The 16,233-nt window shown below is 42.4% G+C and overlaps 1 non-coding gene and 1 pseudogene across 2 annotated transcripts; both read right to left on the bottom strand.

Moving 5' to 3' along the window:
- Positions 1-222: 222 nt before the first annotated feature.
- LOC115032477 lies at positions 223-353 on the bottom strand. Its single transcript, XR_003838150.1, has one exon. It is a non-coding gene; the product is annotated as a small nucleolar RNA SNORA17 (small nucleolar RNA).
- Positions 354-11,839: 11,486 nt separating this feature from the next.
- LOC110291480 lies at positions 11,840-12,849 on the bottom strand (annotated as a pseudogene). Its single transcript, XR_002377574.1, has one exon. The product of XR_002377574.1 is annotated as a glyceraldehyde-3-phosphate dehydrogenase pseudogene (transcript).
- Between the last annotated feature and the right edge of the window lie 3,384 nt (positions 12,850-16,233).

Genomic DNA, 16,233 nt, shown 5'->3' on the forward strand with positions numbered 1-16,233 from the left:
CTTTGTTTTCCACGATACTGTAAAGAATATAAGCCTGAGAGAATTCAACTTGAGGCTGTTGGACAGTCCTCCCAATGTCTACCCTGTCTCTGAGTCTTCTTTTCCGTCTTTCCTATAATTCTTACTCCCCTGTCAGAGGACTGCTTGACTTCGTACCAGCTGGACTGGCACAGGGCATGGCTCTGGACTGGTGGTCCACCTCAGGCTTGCTGTTTTTTAGGGGTTGTTAGGCTATTAATTATTCAGAAGGCAACAGGTCAGAACACTGAGCATAGACACAGCCTCTCTCCTCTGTGCCACTTTCTGACATACATGTGGCATGGCAGCCAGACCTGTAATGCTTCTAGGTTATTTTAATATAATATTATAATTAAACACAATCCTATATATCTTTCTAAATTTCATCATTAGCCAGTCTTTTATGATTGAGCTTAAAAGGGCGTTGAGACATAGAGTCCTGAGACTGCCTTCCACCACTGAATGAACCGACACTGACAACATTCAAGACAACATTCATTGGGCCTTGTGAGCCCTCTGGGCAGACTTGGAAACCTTGTCAGCTCCAGCAGCCTTCTTGTCCAGGCCTATGATGACATCCGCAGCAACTCTCTGCCTCGTGTCACGAAGAGTAAAATGACCCTGAGGAGGGCCAGGGTCTCCTCAGCACATGCAGGCTGGCCTGGAAACCTAATCAACAATGGCTGCATCACTAGATTTCAAGACTTGGAGGCCATCTTCCAGCTTCTTTCCAGAACAGTGAGCAATCTTTTCTTTCAGCTGAGCAGACAAGCTGGGTGAGCGTTTTGACAATCTATACAGGGACACAGCCAGTGCAAGTCTGGATAATGGCAGAGCAGTGAAGCCAACGGCTTCCATTGTTGGGCACTTCTCTTATCACCTGCAATGTTACCATATCTGCTGTCTTTGATACAAACTTTCTTTACACTGAAGGCTGAGCTGTCCCAGGAAGATCTTCACTCAAAGCCTCACTGTGCCTTTGAGCAGACTTTATTACTTCAGCTGTGGCACTGACTGGAACAAGGCTAACTACCATGCTAAGTTTGAGACCACAAGCTTCTAATCGCCCACAGGGATCGCACCTATAGCAACAATTCTATAGGTATCTTGGAGGAACAGACACAAAGACTCATGGGATGGATGAGTTTGGTGATAAGACAAAGCTGAGGGCAGTGTGATTCGGCTGGCACGGCCATATTCATCAGCGGCTTTCCATCCCTAAGCCAGCACATGAGCACTTGGCCTCAGCCTTCTGTCAGCACTCTAACCAGAAGTTGGCACAAGTGCTATTGTGTCAGGGTTGTAGTCCATTTAATTAAATCTGGGTGCTAGCTCCCTTCGTTTCCTCCTCTCTCTTCCAGCTGCAGCATGGCTTAGTGGTATCTATTTTGTTTTACTCCCAGTGTGTAAGCCAGATGGGAATGCTCAGGAGTCTGCTCATTCTTGCTCAGCTTCAAATTTATAACTACAGCACCAATAACTAGGATAGGACAGGAAGCTGTTATGTGCCCATCATCATCATCAACATCATCATCATCATCATGCATTCTCCCTGTCTTTTGGCATCAATAACATAATATTTGTTGGTCTGAGGTTTCCACTGTGTTAACAGTGGTATCATGATCACTCTCAGCTATGTTTGTCTAAAACGGAGGCATACTTGAAGGCTTACCTGGCAGCCTCTTCCTCAAAGTTTTGAAGGTTTTGTTTGTCAATCACACCACACTTGTAGATCAGATGGGGGTCAGTCATGGTGGTCTTACCTGAATCTGCTTGTTCAATGATAATGGTGGCGGTATGAATCTTTTCCTTTCCTATTTTCGTTTCAGTTTGGTGTGACTTTCATGTCACCTGTTCTCTGAAGGAAACCCTGTTTCAAAAAGGGAAATCTAGCTTTTGTAGAAAGAACTTCTTGTGATAGAATTGCAAATCACTGAAGTCTGTAACCTTTGACATACTGTTAATGAGAAAGCTTAATAATGTTTTTGGAGTAGAATAGGTGAAATGAAGCTCTATACAGAGAATACTAGAAAGTATGCATGATCTAGTTTGCATATATGTAAAATGTCAATATGTATGTAAAATATGCATTAAAACTCTGAGATATGACTAAGAAAATAGCATTACAATAAGACTTTAACACTTTCTGCATTTAGAAAAACAGCTAAATGCTTGCTATTCTTTATCACCTGTTTTACTTGCTTTAAATGGTAGCCAGATGCACAGTAGGTAGAAAATATTTGTAATGTGTTTTTTGACCTAATATTAAATGCAGGATTATTGTTTTTAGTATGGAATTTTGCTATAATCCAAGTGAAGGCCCCGTTTGCTCATTCTTTCTTCTCACATGTTTGCTAGCATTTTGTTTTCAGGACCACCCCTTCTTTTTTGGGCCTTCCTCTTCTCTCCTCATTTTATCTTCCTTGCTCCCTCCTTACTTGGACCCCCCTCTCTCCTGCCCTCATAAATTTACTGTCAAGCTTTCTCATCAATGCCTTGACCAAAATGCCTTTCACTGCTTCAGGGGTCAGATAAATTCAAGCAACAGATCTGTGTAAGAGAGCAAGGGAGGGCTCTGTGGAGGCGATACTCCACTGTCAGTCACAGCCCCATAGCAGCTGTTGGCAGGCTGAAGCCCTAGATAAAGCGCACCGAAGTGTCCCTCCCTTCCTTCTCTCTGCTTTGTAGAAGGCTGATGCAGAGAGCGTTAGCCATTACGCGGAAGGAACATTAGTACAGCCAAAGAGCAGCGACTGATGACCATGTCTAACCACATGAAGAAAGCTGTTTTATAGTCTTCCTGAACTGCTGTACAGCCGTAGACTTTTAATACACCGATTTAAAGGAAGGAAAGCATGGATCAAGGGGTGACTAAGAGCTAGGGACTTTTCGGAGTCACAGTGCTAACTGGTTACTTAGGAATTCAGTGACATCACCTAGACCCTAATGCTTTCTCAGCGTTTCAGGTCAGGCGAAAATACTCACTGCAATTTCAGAATTGTGCTTTAAGCTGGATCAAGGGCCTTGCTCATTTCCACTCTGGTTTCTTCTTTGTTTGGACTTTGACACTTGTAGGATTGGCCTTTGCTTCCGGTTTACTGGAAGTTTTATTTTTTCTGTTTGTGTTATAAGGTGAACAATCAATTGTAACCATAACCCACCCCTGTTCCATTTCTCCACCGGCCGGGTGGGCTCTGTATGTCCCCTGAAGTTCTCAGCTGTCTCGATGGCTTTCTTTCATTGTGGCTTTACTAAAGAACCCGAGTAGATAGCTTGGATACTTTCTGGCCTTCTCTTTTTGAGCTCTGTTGTCTGAGAAGTTTATCTTATTCCTTTTTATTTTCATTTTTAGTGTTTTCTGGGTTTAAGGAAACATTTTTCCCACATTTTTTATTAGATATTTTCTTCATTTACATTTCAAATGCTATCCCAAAAGTCCCCTATACCCTTCCCCTGCCCCGCTCCCCTACCCACTCACTCCCACTTCTTGGCCCTGGCGTTCGTTCCCCTGTATTGGGGCATATAAAGTTTGTAAGACCATGGAGCCTCTCTTCCCAATGATGGCCGACTAGGCCATCTTCTGCTACATATGCAGCTAGAGACAGGAGCTCTGGAGGTTACTGGTTAGTTCATATTGTTGTTCCACCTATAGGGTTGCAGACCCCTTCAGCTCCTTGGGTAGTTTCTCTAGCTCCTCCACTGGGGGCCCTGTGTTTTAAGGCAACATTTGGAACCCACATGATTCCCTTCTAGAATACTCTGAAGGTACCTCATTAGAGAAAATTTATATGCATGTTTTGGCTGAAAGCACATTTTTCTTGAAGGCTTAGTGGTCTTCTCTCAAACTTTTGGTGATACCAAGGACAGAGATTCTTTCTAGGACCCCCTAGAGAGCAGCTTTTAATGAGGATCTGGGCCCTGTTGTATCTCTCGGGATGCACAGTCACGGCTGTGAATGTCATTTCTGGCATCGAGAATTCTAATAGATAAGTCGTGGGGAAATCTATTAGACACCTGGATACTTTAGAATCTTTTGAAAACTGATCGTTCATTTGTGGGATCTCTGGGACATGGTGTATTAGCTGTCCGGCTTCCTTCCGATTTCCCCGAGTCCGGCCATGAGCACACTAGAAAATGGAAAGTGCTACTGGGAAACTTAAAAACAAACTGCTTTTCCTCTAGTGGTTTTGTCTGTTCAAACAGTCATGGTATAGACATATATATTTGTAGATGTGGTATATTTATTTATGTTTGTATAATATATATTAGGAATGTAACATATATGCAATATATTTATGTTATATATAGATATCTTCTCATATTTATAATGAGTAATGTATTTATATTATATTATAGTGAGTACATATATAAAAACTCGGTGTAATTAGTTTAAAATTGGGGTGTATATTGAAATAAACTATTTCTTAATGAAAATTAGAGCCAGAGACTTCAGAGTAGATAAGACATGCCGATGATCCTTACAATTTATTTCCAACTTGGTTTTTTAGAGGAGCATTGGGGCAGTTGTCCAAGGCACCATATGGCTAATTTTCTGATGATGAGTTTTAATTATGGCTTCAAAAGTTGTGATTGATTCTTAATATATCCTCCAAAATATGAATCACAGAAACCAGGAGGAGAAATTTGAACCAATTTGTTTTCTGGCAGGTTAGAAGTTAGGTGAAATGTTGCTTTGCTTGCCTCTGATAGTTGGCAAAAGCAAACATTGACTTCCTTTCACTTGTCCAAAACATTTTTTCATTATTAAACAGCATTCTTTGTCCATTGATAGAGTTAGATACACTTTGCTGTCTTTGGATGCAAGAAACCATAAAATAAAATAATGAAATAAAATATAATCTAATACAACCAAACAACTTAACTGGTGCTTGCTTAAAGTTATAAGCAATGTAAAGGCATGGTGATTTCCTATCTAACCACATAGATTTTCTCATATTGATTTCTGTTATGTAAGAATTAGCATAGCTTTGGTGATAAATGTTTCAGGCTTTCTATTGCTCAAATACAAAGGACTTTTCCACGGTATAGTTACCCGAGAAAGCCTTCAGGAGCATCCCTGTGCTGTTCTCGTTAGCATCTGTGCAGGAATAGAGCTTAACTATGTAGCTGGAGCAATAGGGAGCATATTTTAAAGCATTCTAATTATATCATCTGACATTAACAATTTCATTTTTAATGATGCATGCATCTGCACCCTAATTTAAGTATAGCTTAAAAACAAAAATAAGGCCTTCCAGGGGTGTTTTGAAGGCCTCTTGAAGAAAAATTTCAACAGGTAAAATAATGCAGACGTAAGACATGCAAATGTAGTGTTAACCATCCCTTAACTTGTAAAATTTGTTGGACATAAAAGCGATGCTAATCTGATTAGTAACTGTGATTGGGTAAATCTACTGTAAAAATGGATGCTGTTCTGGTTTTTAACATGATACCATGGAGTCATTTGAGAAGCAGGGCTATGGAACATGAAAGTCTCTTTGATGGAGCATTCGATGATGAAGAAGTATATTTACACATATTTTTGTTTCCACACACTCATGCGTGTATATATGTATATATATATATATATATATATATATATATATATATATATATTTGTTGTTGTCGTTCCTTTTCATAAATAGATAAAAGGTTAGCTCCTAGAAAGCCAAGAGGGAAGGAAAGCAATGTGACATAACACCATGCTGAGCTGTGACTGTGGTTAGGACCACGGTTATCTTGTGCCTTTAATATCCACTTTGCTGTCTTTCTGTGTCAGCTCACCATACAGAAGAGGGTGAATATCTGGAAATTCTGTGTGTTTTATGTGTGATATATCATGTAACTGGAAGAATTAAGAGAAAATTTGAAGGCTTCGTGATGAAAACATCTCTCACTCTACTGTTTGACCTTGGAAATACTCCCAGCCTTCTCTCTGACCTGTAGCGTAAGTCTGAATGTCACAGGTCCTTTTTATAAAGCCAGCAGCTTATTCCTTGGTGCCTGCATACACTGTGACTTGTCTTTTTGCCAAATGCCAAAAATCTCTGTCGGCTCAAGCAAAATCCAAAGAAATGTCACCGCTGCCAGTGAATGTATTTATTAGGGAGGAAGCAGTTCTTCTCCAGGCCATTAAAATGTATGAAAACATACTAAAAAAGGAAGATTTTAACCAGAGAAAAATTTCTTAGTTTAAACTTTATTTGGGATTTAAACAGAACTTTCTATTTTTATCCTAGTAGAGAGATTTCAAATTAAGTGAACCTGCTATGAACATTATTAATAAATCCAGTGAACACCTTATTTATAAATAAAATGACTTTGCTTTTATAACATTTTTGGCATAAGCATTTCATTATTAACCGTGAATGTGGACATCACATAAAACACATGATAACAATGAGATGGGAACAATCAACTTGGACGACGTGGGTTTGGCCACGTTCGTTTTGACTTATTTCTGTGGCAAACTTTGAAAGAACTGAGCACATTTGCTGGCCTTTTAGGGCCATTAGTTGGTCTCTATCTTCAGCGGTGAAGTCCAGGGAGAGTTTGTAAATTTGTGTCTAACACAGAGCCCAGGCATACTTAGAATGTAGATTCACTACTTCACTGTGGAATCATTCATTCCTCCATCCCTTGGTCATAGTGACATCACGGTGCTTGTGAACAACAGAGAACGGCGTTAGTGCAGACGCTGTACAGGAATGAATGGAGCTAGGTGTGTAAGGTTTGGATGGGGCAGTGCGCTGAAGTCAGTTCAATGTTATAGGAAGTGGGAGGAAAATGATTTCATAAAAACGCTGAGCAACATATCCTAAGCCTTACTGTTAACTGAATCCTGAGTAGCTCTGACGTTAACACCTAAGTTCCAACCTAAAACCTTCACGAGGTGAAGCTGCTGGCTCCATGTTACTCCTTTAGCCAGTTTCAGAACCTAAATGCTTCAGTTACGGTAGACGTTGTGATGATGCTTGCCCTAGGGTAAGTCTGCAGGTGATGCATCTTTCAAATTTATTGTTACTCCTCTTCCCCCTCTCCCTCTTCCCCTCCCCTCCCTTCCCCCTCTCCCCTTCCCCCTCCCCCTCTCCCTCTCTCAAATGAAAAAAATTGGCTTTGTTGTTTAGTGTGAACTTAGCTCCTCTGCCTACCAATGTGTTAACTCCTAAATAAACTACTTAATCTTTACCTCTTGGGTTTTTTGTTTGTTTTGTTTTAATTTGGGATAAAACAAATCATAGTATGAATCCCACTTAAGCGAAACAGGAAATGATGTTAAATAAGGTACTTGACACGGTGATCACCAGCCTGGTGTGGTGGCATGGACCTCATCTCACTGCTTAGGAAGCTGAGGCAGGAACAGCATTTGGGCTCAGAAGCTTGTTTCAGTCTGGGCAACAGGGAAAGTGGCTTAATTACGTAAGCACAGGCTTTTAAGTATAACCCTAGCATGATTCCCCAGCCTGTATCAGATTACTATATCCTTGAGATCAGAATGCCTGATTTTAAAAATTGTTATGTATTGTACCATATACTTATGCAAAGGACTGCTCTCACTATTGACAGGTATAAAATATTGATCAATGTTGAAAAACATGAAAGATGATTTATGTTCTGCACTGTCACAAATTTTTTATGTGAAAATAATCACGTCTATCTCATGATTGTGTAAATTGGCTTCTGTCTCAAATAAATGACAAACATATGTGTCTATACTAAATCATTATTTGAAATAAAAATCCTAGACACACAGGGTTGGTACATATGGGAACTCATAAAGACTGAGGCAGCGCACACAGGGCTGACATGGCTCTGTCCCAGTTGGGAATCCTAGAGCTGAGAGGAGAAGTGCGCATGTACCTGTCCCTAACCCAGGAGCTGTCTCCAGTTGATAAGTACTTGCAAAAGAAAAACTGAGAGTTTCATGGGGAAACAAATCACTCCTCTTAGGGGTAGGTCCCAGGGCCAGCAGTAGATACAAAATGAGCTCAAGGCATCTTTGGAGGGTGCCCCCCTCCCCCACCTTACAGCCCCTTTGCATATAAATTATGGCTCTGTTTTTATGGGATTCCTGTGTGTGAATGTCTCTGCATCTATATGTGCTTCTTGATTATATTGTGTGGGAAAAAAATCTATTTTTAATAAAAAAGCGAATAAAAGCCTTTCTACTGTTGGTAAACATTTAGTCTACAGTCCTATTTCCCATATGTACAGACCTAGACTTACATAAAAGTTTCCTGTGGGAAACGGAGGGAATGCAAATGGAAAGACTTTAGGGAGCCCTCTTGACACAATTATAGCTTCCATCAACCCTGAGGGGATCTGAGGGAGATGCTAGAATTATTTTCTCCATCTTATGGGCGGGGGTCAATCTCTGAGAAATTAGGTGGCTTGCCCATGGCTGGTGAACCCTGGGCTGAGGTGGGAACACACATTTCCCTCTGCACCGCCTCCTCCTAGCCTCCCTTGGAGTTTCCTTTCACCTGCTCTGGTCCTGGAAGCAGCTTTTTCCATATGCATCTGAGCAGCTGTAAATGTACTTCTTTATTCCTATCCCATAAACCTAATTCCATCCAGGGTCATTCTGCACAGCTTGGCTTACACATAAAAATGAACTTTTAAGAGGTTTACTTTAGCTCGATAGCCGTCTACTCAATGATCTAGAAAGCAGGTATCCTGAGTGCGACTTCCTCTTTCACATGAACACATTGCCTCAGTCCTGTTTGCATCAGACTCCAGACTGGATGAGGGCACGCTGACCTACAGTTAGGATCCGTTGCTCTCCAAGTTTCTACAAACCCCCGGGGGCTGGGAATTGGTAGGACTTAGACATGTAACTGTCTTTTCTGTTTTGGAGATTGGAGAACACTAAAGGAAAAAACAAAACAAAACGAAACAAAACAAAACAAAACATGGCGAGTGTGTGGCAGAGAAGGATGTGAGAGACGATTGGAGAGGAAGAAAAGATCTGTAGAAAGGTTAAAGGAGTTGAATTTTGTGGCAATAAAGAAAGACAGAGAGCGAGGAAGACTTCGCACAGGACTGATAAGGAATTCTACAGAAGAGAGAATGAGCCTGATGTCTACATGCATGTATACACATGTACATGTCTGTGTACTCACAAAACGCAAACACACGTGTAGTGAGTGGTGCGTACCACGTATCAGAAGCTCTGGGTCTGGACCTCAGCACCCAACAATTTTCTTATCCTTTTTCATACGCCATGCTCTGAGTGCCTTCTGTGAGGCTGGCCACGGAGCCGAGAGCGGCATGCATGCCAGGCAAGTGCTGTGCTGTGTCCACATGCTCAATGCATGCCTTTTCTTCCCTATTCTGAGTGTGTAGAACCTCCATAAAGAACACAGAAACCCATGCTCAGTCTCCATAGTGTAAAACAGGTGACCTTAACAACCGCCTGCCAGCAGCATAAACAACACATTTCTTTACATACAATCTAAAGCTTAATATTTATATAACATTTAGGACATAAAAATATGCACAGAAAAATGCAGTGCCTATGTATAGACTCCCAGCAGAGTCCTGAGCCCCTGAAGGCACTCACTTCTCCAGCAATTCTCATATTTGCTTCTATGTATTTTTATTAGACAATATACTCATGTCTTTCGAGGAAACACATGGCATTACTTTGTATTTAAAATTTTGCATATTCAGGAAAATGTTATGTGTTTTAATTTGCATATCACTTTGATGTGGCATGTAGAAGTGGGAAGTGTGGTCTCCTTCACCCTCACTGCTACCAGTTATCCTGTTGGAGAAGTTAGACTAATCGTTACACTTTATTGCTCGGGGACATCTAGGATATCCATTTCAATGTAGCCTAATTTATACGAGCTTCTGAAAAGCAGCCTTCCCCTTGGCTTGGTTTCCAAGTGAGTCAGTTTCATAGCTGCTGAGAGGCTATGATTCCCTCAATGTTGCTGCCGAGTACTGTCAGACTTCAGTATAAGGCTTAGGCCTTGTCCCAGTTATGTTGCATATTGTTTCATTTCTTTGGGGAAGGTTTTTTTATTTAAAGGTCAATCTTGCTATCTTCATGTAGTGCCAACATGCTTATTTCTTAATTACAATTTGCTCACCTTGCATTTTAACTACTTATAAGAAGGCTAGGTATATAAGGCTGTTATCTATCAACATTTCAATTATTGATAAGAATTATGTTGAAAAGAAGACCTGTTACCTAGTGAAGTGGAGTCCTTGTCTTTCATAATATGATTTAAATTCACTGTATATTGAAGAAAAATAGTGAATTTATTGTTTAGAATTAAGCATGAATAAAGCTTATGTGATAATTGATTCCAGATTTAAGAAAGATTTTAGAAGTACCAGATGTACGTTAGAGTGTTCCTGAGTGTCTCTGAGAACTCACCAAGTAGCGCAGGAGTAGAAAGATCCTGCCAGTGTTTTTTGGTCAAATATGATAAGATCATTTCACTTTTGTTTGAGGACAGAAATTTAAGTGTGTTATTCACATAAACCACAAGGGGGCACTGTGGCATAATCAAGAAGAGGCTTGTGGCTCCAGTTTGCAGAACAGCTGTGTAATCTTTCAGAGGAGCTTAGAAAATCACCTTTATTCCCCAAATAGCGTTTATAGAAGAAATTTTAAATGCGTAAAATTAGTTTTTATTTCCAAAAGGAAGAAGAAACGGGGCACATATATAATTCAAATGCAGCCCTTTCTACTGAGAAAAGGAGTTTCCTTTCATTTTTCAATCAGCTATTTGAAACAGGACAGCTAGCTAACTATTTAATTCTTAACCCAGAACTGTGGGTCTATAAAATTCAGCTTAAGAGCAAAGCTCACTGTACTTTTAGTTAAAATCTCACACAAAAATGCCCAAGTGAGAAATGAATGGTGTGGGACCGTGGTAAAGGGCCGTTCCTGGTCAGCACACCTTCCCCTCAAGACTGAGGACGCTCTGTTACCTTAGATGGCTGCTGACGTTTCTTCATCCTCCTGCCCTTCTAGAGGTAAGTACTGTCGTGTTTTTCCTTCATGTGAAGTTAAAATTCCTGTAATGGGGTACACTTGGTACTCTTGTGTCTGACTTCTTTTACGCCACATAGTTTTTAAAAAAAGACTGTGTGTGTGTGTGTGTGTGTGTGTGTGTGTGTGTGTGTGTGTGTGTGAATGCAGGTGACTGTGCATGCCTGAACACAGCACTGGATCCCCTACATCTGGAGTTACAGGCCATTGTGAGCAGACCGATGTGGATGCTAGGAACTCAGTTTGGGTCCCCTGGAAAACAGTGTGCAGCCTTAACTGCTGCACCGTCCGGGCCAGCCCCAGCACATCCTGTTTAGATTTGTCAGTGCTGCCCTCAGTCTGGTTACCATAAGACCACATTTAAAGAGTCAACCATCCCGAGGTTGAATATTTGAGTTGTTTTCAGTTCTTAGTTATTATATATATAAACCCGTTTCATATATTTTGGGTATAAATGCACATTCAGTTTTATCCCAATCTTTTTATGATGAACACGGTGGACGCTATAATGTGCCATTGTGCCCGACAGTAGGAAAAAATTGGGAAGACCAATGGACCACTCAGTTACTTATTTCCACCCTATTGGTTCAAAATATGATTCTGAAAATTTTTGGGGGGGTGCAGCGAAATTTATTGATGGTATTCAAGAGAGTAGGGAGGGCTCCCTAGGCCCCTCCTGTTATGGGGGTCTGGGGTGGAAATTGTGAGAGAGATGCTCAGTGTTGGGGGCCGAGTTGGGATAGGGACTCCTCAGCAACCAGGGACTTTCTCTTGCTCTCAGTGTCCTTGCTGGGGTGGGTGATTCAGGGTTTCTTACTCCTTGGAGGCCATGTAGACCATGAGGTCCACCACCCTGTTGCTGTAGCTGTATTCATTGTCATACCAGGAAATGAGCTTGACAAAGTTGCCATTGAGAGCAATGCCAGCCCCGGCATCGAAGTTGGAAGAGTGGGAGTTGCTGTTGAAGTCGCAGGAGACAACCTGGTCCTCAGTGTAGGCCAAGACGCCCTTCGGTGGGCCCTCAGATGCCTGCTTCACCACCTTCTTGATGTCATCATACTTGGCAGGTTTCTCCAGGCGGCACGTCAGATCCACGACGGACACATTGGGGGTAGGAACGCGGAAGGCCATGCCAGTGAGCTTCCCGTTCAGCTCTGGGATGACCTTGCCCACAGCCTTGGCAGCACCAGTGGATGCAGGGATGATGTTCTGGGCCGCCCCACGGCCATCACGCCACAGTTTTCCAGAGGGACCATCCACAGTCTTCTGAGTGGCAGTGATGGCATGGACTGTGGTCATGAGCCCTTCCACAATGCCAAAGTTGACATGGATGACCTTGGCCAGGGGGGCTAAACAGTTGGTGGTGCAGGATACATTGCTAACAATCTTGAATGAGTTGTCATATTTCTCGTGGTTCACACCCATCACAAACATGGGGGCATCGGCAGAAGGGGCGGAGATGATGACCCTTTTGGCTCCACCCTTCAAGTGGGCCCCGGCCTTCTCCATGGTGGTGAAGATGCCAGTAGACTCCACGACATACTCAGCACCAGCATCACCCCATTTGATGTTAGCGGGGTCTCGCTCCTGGAAGATGGTGATGGGCTTCCCATTGATGACAAGTTTCCCACTCTCGGCCTTGACGGTGCCGTTGAATTTGCAGTGGGTGGAGTCATACTGGAACACATGTAGACCATGTAGTTGAGGCCAATGAAGGGGTCGTTGATGGCAACAACCTCCACTTTGCCATGTGGAGAGCAGAAGGCAGCCCTGGTGACCAGGCACCCAATGTGGGTAAATCCGTTCACACCGACCTTCACCATTTTGTCTACGGGATGAGGTTGGCACTGCACAAAAAGATGTGGCTGTCTCTGGAACAGAGAGGAGCCAATTCTGAAATTTTACAATATCAAAATTTATAAATTGTTCTCTGAATTTTGCTTCAAAGCACTTGGGCTGACTGAGGACAACTGCATTACTGTCCAGTGGTCAAGGTCGTGATGTCACTGTACAATGTAGTGTGGTGAAGAAATGGGCCATAGGGTAGTAAGCCTACCCCTGCTAGGGGCCAAGAGAATGAGATAGAGTGGGAGGGACAGTTACTGGAGGAAGTGGAGCCCAGCAGCTTCATGACTTGGTCCTGTCTTGGTTGCATTGGTCTCAGCTGAGGTGTGGAGGAAAGAGCACTCACAGACCAACTTATGGTCTAACATGGGTTTCACTGGCTCCTGTAAACTGAGAAAGAAGTCCTTCAGGGTCACTGGGCAGGCCAGAGATGTGTGGCCCCTTTCTCCGTTTTCTCTGTTTCAATCAGAGATAATTAGTTGACCATGAAAGGACGGTGAAAACAATCTCCATCCCACATCAGTGTGAATGAAATATTCTGAGCTTTGTAAGCAGTCATAATTCTTCGCAAGGTCTCTCAGTGTTAATGAGAGTCATCTTCACAGTCAGCGATAAAAATTCTGAACCCAGAAAAGAACTCAACCTTTTGATGTTACTGTTAGAAGTAAAACAAACAAACAAAAACCCCCAAGATCCGCAAACCCAAACGTCCTATAGAGAGGACTTAAAGATGCTGGGGCGCAGCTCGAAACCTCAGCATGAGGCCATAGGATTTGTCAAGAGGTGGTTGTGGAGTTTTTCTTCAATAACAGTAATGGGACCGGATGTGCTGGGCTCTTACTGCTCATCTTAGCCAGCAGACTAATTTTACATTTATTATCTCTTTGTCATTCTTACAATTCTTTCTACAGATGGTCAAGGTGAGGCTCTGGGAAGGCTGGGAAAATGAGAGTCCATCCTGCACGCACTGAACGTGTTTCTCTGTGTCATTTACTTCAGGAGGTGCTCCTGCATGCTATTTTTACAGACAAGGCCCATGAGCTGTTACTGAACCCTTACGATGTGTCAGGCATTCTGTTAAGTGCATTCCTGGCATTGTTCGCTCCATTTTCCAGCCTTATAACAATCCTGTTAGATATACACCATTCATTATCCCTACATCATGGAGAAGAGAGCTGGGGCTCAGCCGTTGTAAGGAACTGGTCCAAATTGTGAGTTCAGTGACCAAAAAAGAGAAGACAAAACTGGGAGTCAAAAGTGGTCCTGGATGTGTTACCTTTGATGTCCAAGGTCAAAGGGTTCGAGGCAGAGTGTAGTCTTCCCAGTGTGGCCCTGCCTGTTTTAGTTACTGCCCCNCCCCCCCCCCCCCATGATTTTAGTTCGTGTCCTTATGTCTTATGCAAAGTAGACAAAACCCATTAGGGTTTGCTTTTTTGTGAGATGCTTTTCATCCACACCATTAAGCAATGCTCTCTGCCTCTTGATGTGAGAGCAAATCCTTTAATCTTCACTTGTAGCTTGCAACTTTTCAGCCCTCTGGGATTTTTGTCTTTTAAGTTTTATACTTCCTGTTGCTGGCCTGGTTTTGAAGGGCTGTTTTCTGATACAAAGATTCCACACTACTTGTAATTTCTAATGTTTAAAAGTTACATGTACATGTGAGTGTGGGTCTGCTCTCGTGCCAGCATTGCCCGTGGAAACTGTAAGCGGCCGCCATATTCCTTGGAGCTGGAGGTGCCCGATGTGGGTGCTGGGAATTGAGTGGGGGTCCTCTGCAGGTGCCGTGCATTCTTTAAATCTCAGGATTGTCTGTCTGTCCAGTGCCAACTGCACTGTTCTCAAAAAGACTGGTTTGATGAATGAAGTCAAGGTGAGAAAGTCTTACCCAGTTTCTGATTTATATCAATTAAATTACTTGGAAATGTATACTTAGATGGGGAAACGATGTCCTAAACTCACTCTCTGTGTCCTGGAGAGCTGGGTTTTTGCCTCGACATGCAATATAAACTGAGAATGTTCCTAGTGATTTTTTTTTTTTACTAAAAAGGGAAATTAGACTTCCTGAAGCTCTGTCTTTGCACATGGAGGCTGATACGATTTCTGTTTGCTACACGAAAGCCGTATTTTTCGCGAGGCTAGGGTTCCCATAGGAGACTTTGTGACTTGGTCTATTTCTGTATATCTTTGCCAAACGTTAGAGTCACCATACTCGTTATAAAAATGTGTTAATACTGGCATAAACACAAAGACGATTTTATCTGCATGATTTTAGTGAACTGTTTGGACACAATTAGAAATCTTGCAAAATGTGTTTGTCATCTGTTTTTCCTTTTTTTACGATGCTCTTAAGATAGCTTGCCCAAATTCCTCAGCAAAAATTTCTATCTGTCAGTCTTCCTGGCAGAAGACGACTGTGAGATTTTCACAATGAAAAAGAAACCAAAGCCTTTTGAATGATATTATGTGTTTTGGGACAAGGGCCGCACCTGAGATCACAGCTGCCAGCAGATGGCAGCACCCCTTCATGGAATCTGCTCGGCAGACACATGGCAAGTAAAGAGATACCCCAGTGAAGTCACATGCCATTTCTGAGAAATGCGATAGCCTTGGCTGAGAAGGATCCCATTTACCATTATCTGGCCGCTACTATCTCATCTCTCTGTTCGGTCTGATTATTCTGCAGCTCAGCATTTTGCATACACCAGCCTACAAGTCTCTTATATGGCTACCGAGTATGTGTGGAGTTCACTCCTTCAGCAGTAACCCTCATGCAGCTCTTTGCTGTGTCTTCATTTCTGTTGGCTCATGAACTTGCCTAAATGATGTTTTTTAATCTTGTGTACTGAATGATGAGTAAACTCTGAGGCCCGATACATTAGTATTCTATCAAAATAAAAAAATGGGGGTCTGAAGGGATGACCTGGAGTTTATTTCAAGTACCATGCCAGGTGGCCCACAATTGCCTGTAACTCCATCTCCAGGGGATCTGATGCCCTATTCTGTCTTCCTTTGGTATCCCCACAGATACAGTGTTTGTGCAAGCGCATGTGCTCATTCTCTCTCTCTCTCCCTCTCCGTCTCCCTCCCCTCCTCTTTCTCTCTCATACACTCACTCACCACTCCCCTACACCAATAAAAAATAAAAACAAATCTTTAAATATGAATCTGGAGCCTGTGTACACCACAGGAGCTCTTTTGCTTGTGGCGGGTTGGCTGTCTGCTCTTTCTTTATTTCCTGCTTCCTGGGGCCCAGTGGGATGCTTCTAGAATAACACTGGGTTCTTACTTACAACATCTACTTGTGAAGTATGGTAGATTTCCGGAGACTGGCTAGATATGGAAACTTCCAAGTCCTTTGAGGC

This window comes from Mus caroli, chromosome 1 (assembly GCF_900094665.2).
Source record: "Mus caroli chromosome 1, CAROLI_EIJ_v1.1, whole genome shotgun sequence".
In the NCBI taxonomy this organism is placed as follows: domain Eukaryota; kingdom Metazoa; phylum Chordata; class Mammalia; order Rodentia; family Muridae; genus Mus; species Mus caroli.